Here is an 11,857-nt window from a genome sequence, read left to right as displayed (position 1 = left end):
TGGATCTCCTATAAACTTAGTTCTCTAGTGCTGATCCACTGCATCCATGAGTGATTCATGATACAACCAGAATTTCAAAAATCTAAAATGCTTCTGAAACTGCTGAACCTGCTCTCCTGCTGAAAGAAAGAGTGGAGCAGGTCTGAACCTGTTCTTGACAGATGTTCCATGCGCAAGTTAGTAAACCAGTCCTGATATTGCTGATTAACTAGAATTCTGTCCAATCTTTTGAATATGCAATCTTGCCCAGCTCTTCCATTCCACCAAGTAAAAGGACTCCCTCTAAATTCTACTTCAGCTAGTTCACAAGAATAGACACAAAATGCAAAGTCTTCATATTCTGATGGATAAATAGGTAAATCACCTATTTTTTCTTCTTCATTCAAAATAACATCAAAATCCCCACCAACCATCCATGGTAAATTCATAGAGCTTGCCAAGGAATAAATACTGTCCCACAACTCTAATCTTGCAGTAGAATCATACTTTGAGTAAACCATTGTGCAGATATTGGGTCCTACCACTCTCCCCCGAAATAAGCTTTAATAGTCGCTTGTTGTTCATTGTCCATTAATACTTCCACATCAATTCCATCAGCAACAAAATACTAAATCGTTGTATCCGGGCTTATGTTGTTATATTTTGTGAATAGGTACAACAAAAACATTTGGAGGAGAAATGAGCAATTTGGTGGACTTTTTGAAAGCTTTGGCATCTGATCGTAGCGACGTGAGAAGCAGAAACAGTAGAGAAGAAGTGATGAACTGAAGAACCCACTATCCATCCGCATCACGGAACAAAAGCGAAGGAATTCTATCTCTGATCAAATTGCACAATCAGGCTTTTCATCGGCATCGTTGGGAGAAAGCGGACAAAACAAGCTCCCGACCAAAATTCACCACGTTTTTCTTCCAGCATAGCGGAAGAAAAGCGAACACTTCGTTTAATCCATCCGCATCGCGGAAGGATAGCGTGGTTACGCGCAGCTTTCCCGTTTTGATAGGGATTGGGTTTACTTATTTTTTGTTTTAACCCTAGGCTATATATAGACGTTTTATTGGCTGTAAACAGTATACTGGGGTATTCTAAGACTTGTACGCCGCCATTCTACTTTCTCTCTCTAGGTTTATTTTATTTTCCATCTTTTTAACCCTAGTTTCTTCATGAATTCTTGTTGTTAATTGAGAATCATGAGTAGCTAAACTTCTTAATTCTGGGGTTGTAGCGAAAGACGTGATATTTTGTTTGATGACAATTATTATCTTTTGATTTTCCATATTTTGGGTTGCTTATTTATTCTTAATCTTAATTATTTGATTATCTGGTCAATAGTTAGACACTATCTGTGGTGCGCGAATTGGACTTAAAGGGAATTCATACGTAATAAGAATAAATAGAGTTTGTTCGATATTATCATTTCACTACTGAGGATAGAGATATACCCTTTATCCCTACTTATTTGAATATGGAGAATTAAATGCGTTCTTGTTACCTCTAATGACCAAAGAGATATAGGCGTTATAGTAACATCTACAGGCTTGTGAGTAGTTCAAGAGAATATCATAAAGTTATAATTAACCCATCAACTAGTAACCCAGGAAAATAAGATAGGTAGAATTGTCCGAAGATCAATTGGATTGTCGAAAGATATGACCCTTGAACTTTCTCTTATCTGATAAACCTTACAATCTTTGTCGAAATATTCTCAGTCACAAAAAGACCCATCATAAATTGTTTACTTTTCAGTTTTAGTTTAGTTACAATAAACACTTTGATTTTCACTTTCTTGAATAGTTTTATTCGAATTTGAATTAGTTTAACAATAGAATCTAAGTCTTTGTGGGATCGATATCTAGACTTAAAGGTTCTATATTACTTGTACGACCACGTATACTTGCGTGTACATTTGGGAGCAACAACGTTATAAGTGAACTGATAGAAATTGAGGAATTGAAGAGTCAAGAAAAGGTATAGTTGATCGAGGGTCGGCAAGAATGAGGTACTTCTTAGGATTACTTGAGGTCTATAGATGGTGGAATCATTGTCTTGCATATTCAGAGGAGGTGTGATTATGCGTGAGCTTAAAGAAGTAAGTCTACAGAAATGGACTAAGTGATATGAGGAAAATTTCGTGAGATTCGTAATCGACAGCTAGCGATAAGCATATTTTAGTGAACCGACATCTTGGGATTTGTAAGAAGTGGCTTGGTGGTACACTGTTGGAGAAGTTCGTAACATTCTACAGTGGATGAGTTAGCATGCTTTAAGAGAAATGATTGTGGAATTCCTCTCACGTGAGGCTAGAGTTATATTTTGGGGCGAGACCTTACTTGTGGTAATACAAAGATGATTGCAAGTAATATTAACTGGACAGTTTGGGTAAGCGCTTTTGGATATTAAGTGTCACGACCCAACCCCGTAGGCCGTGACTAGTGCCCGAGCTGGGCACTCGTACACACTCATTAATCAGAATCGGCATACAAATACTTACACATATACAAAGATCATACGTAGTCTCCAAATTGTCGCATGGACAAGCATATATATCACGAGAAGCCAACAAGGCTATCATAAAGCATAAGTCCTAAAATATATACAAACGCGAGCCGACAAGGCCGGCTGAACGTGGGACCGCCCAAAACATAAAACATACGAACACATCTGAACAGTAATATACACAACCCACATATATGTCTACAGACCTCTAGGAATAGCAACAGAATCATATGACGGGACAGGGCCCCGCCGTACCCCTGAATGAACATACACATATGCAACGGAAGAGTCTGTACCAAAATATGGGCTCCGGAACGAAGGAGCACTCCAAAATAGCAGGATAGGTGTCCTGTCGGGCGGATCACCAAAATGGGCGTCTCGACATGCGGGCATGAACGCGGCCCCGAAGAAAGGGGTTAGTACGGAATATGTACGAGTATGCAAAGCATGAAATACGAAGAATGGATCATAATCAACCGAAGTACAAAGAATAAGTACAATATGCAAAATACCAAAATATTTAGTTTCGAAACATCAATCATGCATGGGGCTCGGGAACATGGTCGCCACCGTCATCCCGCGCCATAACACAAAGATAACACCGTAAGATTTTCATCTCCGTAACCCGGCATATCCCATAACACATCATAACGCCATAACACATCATAACACCAAAATATAAACGGAACCCGGCCCTCTAGCAAGGAGCTCGACGAACCATAACACATCATGAGCTCGGCGAACCATAACACATCATACTCCGGAATATATCATAGTGCGCACAACTACATAACCGGCCCGGGACTCGGCGAACGATACAACAGGATGCACGAGCAGAGTCGTGAGTAACCATATGCATAAAAATCATCATTACAGACTCGATAAATAAGTAGACTAACCATACTCGGGGTCGGGATGATAGCCATACTAAGTTCTTTCAAAAGTCGTCAGGACTATACAAAGGAAAGTCGCGGGACCCACGGACAAGTATCAACCCAATCCGGCCCCGCTTATGAAAGTTAGAATCATTATACGCTACAGGACCTTCTACGAACATATCGAGGCGATCCGGTTCTGTCTACGAAAGTTACGGCCATTATTAGACATAGAATCCTTTAAGAACAAAAATCTTTATGCAACATTTGAAATCCAAACATACCAAAGACATAAGGACCATAATTCTACTACATTAAGAAGGCCAACATTAAGAGGTGAATAAGAATCGTAGACATGCTCAGATCGTAAGAATAGAGTTACCCCGAGGCTCGTATCATAGCTTACCTACAACTAAGACATGCCAAAAGAAAGAAAGGTTAGGCTTTACATACCTCGTTCGCTTCCTAAGCTAATCCAAACTCAAGTCTCGGGCTCCCCAAGATCTACAACCACGTCATTAAATACCAAACATTAGCTATAGGTATTTTAGGAATTCAATCCCAAGCTAGCACTTAATTCTCTACGTAAAATTTGGGCAGCATTTCCCCTGTAAATTCAACAACCCCGAGAATTCAACTCGGCCAAATCATCAACAACAATACCAACAATCATACCAACAACATCAACAATCAATTCGAAACGCATTCTAACGTTAGTAACTCTTTTCTACAGAATTCAACAACATTCCATTATATTCAATTCAACTACATACATTCAAGCCAACATCAATGCTCACATGTTCAAGTACTAATTCGAGATCATTCAAACACGATTCAAGAACACTTCAAACAACCCGCACAATATTCAAAATAACCCAACCAAAACACCACTTCACCCGAAAACTCCCCAAACCCGAAAACAACAACAACAACAACATATTCCTCTCTCCCAAATTCATGAATTACACCAACAATCCACACGTTAACAATGTCATTCTCATAAATATAAAATCTACATTAAAATCACGTTAACTTCAAAATCAGCCCACGACACTTACAATTTCAACTTGAATCATTAAACTTTCATTATCAACATAGAACCCATAACAACAACAACCAAAATACCACATAGAATTAATTCATTCCTTGCCATAAAAGATAGGCCATATTCGGCCAACACCACGCCACACAAAATTCATGATTTTCATCCATTTCTACACACTACAACATGTACAAACCATCCATAACATATGAAAAAGAAGATTAAACCTTACCTTTTCCACTTAACTTCACAACTTGGCTAGGGTTTGCAAATGATAAAACGAATGGTTTGTTGACTCCAACAACTATCTCACGTTAAAGAGGACCTTCCAATTGGTTGAATTGCTAGAAGAAACTATTTTTTTTAATCACTATTTTTGGACCTCAATTTTTCTTGCTTATGGCCGAATATGGCTTCTCTTTGTTCTCCAAGCTTCTCAATTTTTCTTAAGTGTTGAAGATGAAGAATGTGACTAATTAGTCATCTTTTGTACACTTATATGAATTATACAAGTGTACCATGGCCCACACATGGGTTGGATCAATTAAATTTGGCCAAACCATGTGTGGGAGCCACACCAATGCCACACGGCCAACATGGCCTTTAATTTCATGAATTCTCAACTTTTCATAATTCACTTTTAGCCCCAAATTTTCCTTAATATTTCATGCCAATAAATTCATAAGCAACTTATACCTTAAAATAAAATCGAAGGTCAAAAGTCTCTACCTCGTATCCCGGAATAGTCTTGTCCCTAACTTATCATGGTTAACTCGGATTATCCCAATGTACAAAATACGGGATATAACATTAAGGACTTGGGAACAATTGTGTGAGATTTAGAGCGGCAGTTATAAGATCGGATACTTTCAAAAAAATTATGGCATATCGAGATGATGCAATGAGAGGTTCGATGTTTAAATAATTATTATATGAGGCTTCAGTTTTTGTGTCGAAAAGTACGGGGTTGTATCGGATTTGTGTGTCTGGTAAAGGTTGAGACGCATGAATATTGGAATTGTAAAGTATAGCTCTTCGGTACTAAGTTGATAACTTAGATAGGACTCAACTTGTGGAGTCGAGGGTGACAGACAGGATTTGTTATGCGTGGTATGACTGTGATTGGTTTCGAAATCCGTAGTCAGTTCTAATGACTATTAGTGATATTCGAGAGTTGCGCATTCATTTAGGATCAGCGTTATTTGAGTTAAGCTTAAAGGTCTATGATTATATTTCCAGGAAGATATCTAAGGATTCGAAGCATTTCAGCTCAGATTTGAGGTGTGACAGATTTACTAAGCTTTGTCAGGGTTGATGATACTTTCTGAGAACAGTTACTTGGATATAATAATGGTATACAATGAGATTAGTATAGATTGTAGGAGGAACTGTTGTGCGAGAGGTCCTTATAGTGATCAGTTGGGTTCTGACGGACTCTGCTTGATGAGATATTCAGTAGTATAGCTCCGGTATTGTGATTTGAAGGTTTAATAAGACTTAGAACTAGCCAAGTTGGCTGTCAGTAAGATTAGTTTTGATGGAATTGCGTAGGGATCTCGGATGAATCAAGGACTCTTATGGCGAGAGTAAGTTATGGTTTTAGAATTTTGGTATGTGTGCTCATGTGTTTCTAAGGAATCGCGATACGAAAAATGGCGTTAAAGAAAGGTTAGCGGAATCAGAACAATTCCCGGTTCAGAATCTGCTATGGTTTGTCCCCATGTTTCGAAGGATTGCGTCGGTTTGGGAAAAGTTTTTGGCCCTATTGATCGCGTTCAGAGTTGCGGTTTTATCAAATCAGAGAATTCGAGCAAAAGCACTTCGTTTATTTGAGGATCAGTTGCGACAGAAATTCGAACACGGAGATATGAGAATTGGAGCTTGAGCTAAGTTTAAAGGGTTGTGACTGGTAAAGTGAGTGATCAGGTTCTTTTTGAATGTTATACCCAACAAGGGTGTCAAGCGATTTGGGAAGGAGGGCAAGTAAGCTCGAGGTGTAGTGGCCGGGTGGATATTGATCCGTTGTGTTGATCCTATGTTTTACGAGTTAGTTTTCACTAGGCCTGTAGGGTGTTCATCCGATTTTCCATGTTTCTATGTTGAAGAAGTGCCATTCTGATGGTACCTAAATCATTCGTTGGGATTCAGTTTTGTTCGATGAGAATCATTTCTAGTAACAGAAGCCCGTTACGTGTTGAGATATCCCAGTTGAGTTGCGGGCTCAGGTATTTTTTCCCCTTTCTCTTCCTTGTCATTCCAAGACGAGCGATTATTTAATTTGTATCTGATGTAACGACCCGTGTGGCCGTTACTGTGCCTTTTGATCCTTTTTCAAGCTTTATTAGCACATATATGACCCATGGAGACCATTAGCATGCTTCCCGAGTTCATCGGAGTTGATTTGGGTAAGTTTTGGGAAATTTGGCTTAAAAGCAAAAAATAGTTGACTCAAAGTTGACTTTTGAGTAAATGGACCTTTTCAAAAATTCGTCAATTCCAAGAGGCCCGGATGGTTTGTTAGAACTTGTGTGCATATTTAGTTCGGTTCCCAATGCACTCGGGTGTGTTTTGGGACTTGGTTTGGATTACTAGTTTAGATATTTCGGGGGTTGATTCGGTCAATGGTGCCCCCGATGGAGATTCCGAGACCACGAGCGCATTCATAGCGCATTTTTATGGTGGGTAGCGCATATGGCATGTGATCAGGTCTTACTGAGCGATAATCAGATGTTGGGTGCAAGTTATGACATTTGAGTATGTGACATGGTGTTTGGTGCCCGCTATGGCGGCACCAGAACCACTATAGCGGTGCCGCTGTTGTGGCAGAAGGGCTGTTGTAGCGGCAATGTGATTTGTTGAGGGACCGCTGTGACGGTCTAAGTTACCGTCAAAGAGGGACCGCCGTCGCCACCGAAGCGGTAGTTGTTGAGTCAGAGGCCTTTTAATGTGTTAAACCCTTAGACACTAAGTCATTTTCCCATATTTCGTTCTGAGGCTTAAGGAGGTGATTTTGGAGGGTTACCACTGATTTCTTCTCTAAGGTATCAATCTTGTCTCTAAATCATTCATTAGCTTTTCCTAATCAATAGTCCATACCTAGATTTCTCTTAAATAGTAAGAACAAAAAGGGGTTTTGTGAGTTTTCTTCTCTAATGATCTTATGATGATAAAACCTTGTGATTTGGTGGATTTAGCATGGGTTGGCCTGATATTGATGGGTGTTAGCTATTGTAACTTGAGTTTTCCATTTCCAAGGCTTAATCTGTGAATTTAAGATTAGGGTTTATACCCAAATTTGGGGGGTTTGCCTAGAATCCGAATTTGAGGAAATTGTTGGTTCTTCTTTCTTGAAATTGATGGGAATTGATCACCTGGAGCTTTAATTTTTTGTTGAGATCTTTAGATTCCTAATTTCACCTTTCTAGTTCATAAACCCTACTCTATAAGTTGGGAATTTGGGTCATGAATAGAAGTAGGGTTTGATTGATGTTCTTCTTGATTCTAACTACGTGATTTAGATATGTTTAGACTTTCATTATCTCGAGGATCAAAGGAAAGGGAAGACCAAGGTTTGATTATTGGAGACTTTGTTGTTTGGCCTTCTAGGTGGGTTACAGTTTACCCTATGGTGAGACTTCGTCTAGCGAAGCATATATTTAGACGATATTGTCGGAGAAAGCATCTAAACCTTCGGGTATGAAGTTGGGTTGGATATTGTCTTAGGTTGGGCCCTGTTGTGTGATTGGGGTTAGCCACCCTGTTGTGTTGTGACTTGTCTTATTCTATTGTTATTGTCTTGATGCCACATCGAGATAGTAGATATTGAGACTATTGATATATCCTAATTATGACTTTGTAGTATCTCACGTGTTGTCGTTTGATACGAGGATTGTGATTCTATTGTGGCTTATTGTGCAGCCTTATCATTGATATTACTTATGTGCCCTGTGAGGTACTGTGGAGAGTTGTGATCCTATTGTGGCTTATTATACAACCTTTTTATTAGTATTTTTGGTGTGCCCATGTGTGGTACTGTTTGAGATTGATTTGATTATTGACACTGAACTCATACATTGAACGCATTCTCATCTTTCATGATATATTGTTGATACATTAATGATACTTGAGGAAACACTATTATGAGCTGCGCTTAGTTTGATGAGAGTGACGTGAGGACCGATGTCCGATGGTTGTCCCAGAATCGAGGATGTGGGTAGCTATTACCGAGGTTGCTGTCGAAATTGTGAGGTAGCGGTTGCCGAGATTGTTACCGGAACCGTGAGGTACATGGACTTCGCGGGGGCTACATGGACTTCGTGGGCCCCTCATGGGTTGTGCTTCCTAGATGTGATGTTCCATCATCGGAGTACATGCGTATCGGGTGCGTATGCACGGTAGTGATTATCGAGGTCTTTATCGGAATTGTGAGGTTTCGGTACATGGACTTCGTGGGTCCCCCTGGGTTGTGCTACCGAGATGTGATGTTCCATCATCGGAGTACATGTGTACACAGCATATGCATTGCATTCATATCTCATACATTATTGCATTACATTGCACTATGGCTTTTATTGTGATATTCTTGTGATGTATTTGTGATATACGGATCCGGACTATGTATTTGAGACTTGGCACATTTGGGATTAGATGCTAAACATAGTGTCACGACCTAACTAGAGGGCCATGACGGGTACCTGGAGCTAGCCTATCGAGCACCACCTGACAAACTTATCATCGACTCAACCTGACCATACACCATCCCCAACACAAAGCAATTTACGAAATGATCTTCATTTACTTCCCAAAACACACACACACACAAACACACATATATACACAAACACACATACATATACATAAGCCCACAAAGGCTACAAAATGATGTACGCTAAAAAGACCGAGAGACATTTACTACCCACACACATGTCTACAAGCTTCTAACTGGAGTACTGAAATCGTAAAGACAGGACAGGACCCCGCCATGCCCAAATATGTACACAAAATAATATACCAATAATCTACAACTCTGAAGTAGTAGAGTGATCCTGTATATCTTCTGAGAAAACACCTAAGTGTTCGGACCATCTCCCTGTCTACCTGCGGGCATGAACGCAGCATCCATAAAAGAAAGGACGTCAGTACGAACAATGAACTGAATATGTAAGGCATGTACAACAACATAATAAAGAAATAAGAGAGCATAAGATGAAGGATAACCTGTAACTGCTTGCCTCTTAAGGCGGAGTCATGCATGATACTTTTATATTAAAACAACATCATTTCATATGTACATATACATAAGTAATCTGTCCGAGTCATATATCATCATTAGCCCGCGTCTGGGGTAATCGTCTCACGCCGCCCACTAGTGGTGACTGCCCGGCCAACTAGGCCCGATGTAATCATCATCATAAGTCGCCCACTACACCCAGCGCAGTGGTGTCTGCCCGGCCAACTAGGCCCGGTATAATCTTATATCTTATATATACATAACATAAAGCATGCATGAGAGCCCAAGTAAAAGCTACAACTCTATCAGAGTGACGTAAGGTCGGTAACCTCTGATTATATTATGGAACAATCTTCGTCGCTATGTCTCACCTTGGAGGAACTAATATCATGAGGTGAGACTACAACAAGGAATAATATCAATGAAATCACAAAATAAGGTTATCAAGCTCATAATAGCATCAATCAAAAGCTTCAGAATCTCTAGAAATAGAATCATCATCATTATCATCATCATAGAACATATCTTATCTCTAGCTCATAAGAAGCTCTTAAGCATCGTGAACTTTCAACTTTTGGGATGTAAGAAAGTCATGGAAGCATGTATGGAAAATCGTAATATAGGAGTCATACCTTTTGAAAGAAAGGGACTAGCCTTACATACCTTTACGTCTTCTTAACGACTAAATGTTCTCCTTCCGAGCTCACAACTCTACATTCAAGAGAATTCACACCATGGTTAGGCCATTAAAAACATACTTAAGTCTAATCTAAAACGACTAAGAGCTAACGAAAATTGTGCAGCATTTTCTTTGTTTCGACAACCTTCTCCATAAAATAAACAACTCTCAAACATCAATAGCAACACCCATAATATCATAATCAATAGACTTCTTCAAGTTAAACATTGTTCAATCCTCAAAACCCCTTTTCAAGGTCATTCATAACCATAGCTACAACATAATATCATATTCATTCTCACATAACACTTTCTCAACGTCATTAGCATCATTTACAACAAGATTACACTCATGGAATACTAAGAATTATGACTCAAATCAATTCACCACTCAAGAATACCATGATTTCCATATTTGAGCTCATATTCTACTTTCTTCTCTCATCCAAGTCATTCAACCACTCAAATACTTTTAATAACATTTAAAAGATGTAAAACTCACCTTAGATCATGTAGGAAAGAACTTTGGATAAACTCACTCGTTGATTCGTTCGACTTTTAATCCTTGTGGAACCTTGTTGGCACTTGTTTAAAACCTCATCAACCATCTAAGGAGCTCTATAACTTCTCCTCAAGATATTACTAAATATTCATTAAATCGATAATTGTTATATCTTCCCCAAACACAACTTATACTTCACTTCCTTCAACGAACTTAGTTTCACCGATTCCTATGACTTCAAAATCTTATAGTACGCACTCTAAAGATATCAAGTACTTTCCTTAAGGTCATATGGGCTTCATCTTCTCCCTAAGCTTGTGTTAGTCTATTCACAAAGACATCAACACGAAATGTCCGAGGTGTAACACATAGGCAATGATGTGTACTTAGATTATGGCTTGTGTTTGAATTATACCTTGTTGATTTACCTGTTATCTTACTTTATTGCCTTTATATGTGTTAGCTAAACTTAGTCGGCCTATGATACCTACTAGTACTTGTTGTTTGTACTGACCTACACTTGCTACACTCTTTTATGAATGCAGAGTATCAGGAGAGATCGACTTCTACTCCTCGTGGTTGACTGTTTTAAGGATATGCTGATTCAAATCTTACAGGGTGAGCATGTGGATGTTCGCTGCCCGAAGACTCCTCTATCTACTATGCCTTTATTTCCGTTCTAAGACATATTTTTGAGACTATTGATGTATACTTATTATTCAGACTTGTAGTATTTAGTTAGATGCTCTTGTATAACCAGATCAGATACTGGGGTGTATTTCTATTGTTTCCGCTTTCCTATATTATATTTGTAAGGCTTTCGCTATTTTACTTCTTCCGCTATTTCCTATCAACTATGTATGCGGAGTTGAGGGTTCACCTACCAAGGTGGGAAAGGTAGGTGCCCGCACTATTTAGTGAAATTGGGTCGTGACAACAAAGATGCATGAAGCGTGATAGACCAATCGGTCCAAACGCAATAATCATTGAAAAGAAAGAAGAGCAAATGACCAATGATCATTAGAAGGAGGCAA

Source organism: Lycium ferocissimum, chromosome 3 (assembly GCF_029784015.1).
Source record: "Lycium ferocissimum isolate CSIRO_LF1 chromosome 3, AGI_CSIRO_Lferr_CH_V1, whole genome shotgun sequence".
NCBI lineage: Eukaryota > Viridiplantae > Streptophyta > Magnoliopsida > Solanales > Solanaceae > Lycium > Lycium ferocissimum.
Note: the sequence above shows the minus strand (reverse complement) of the source record.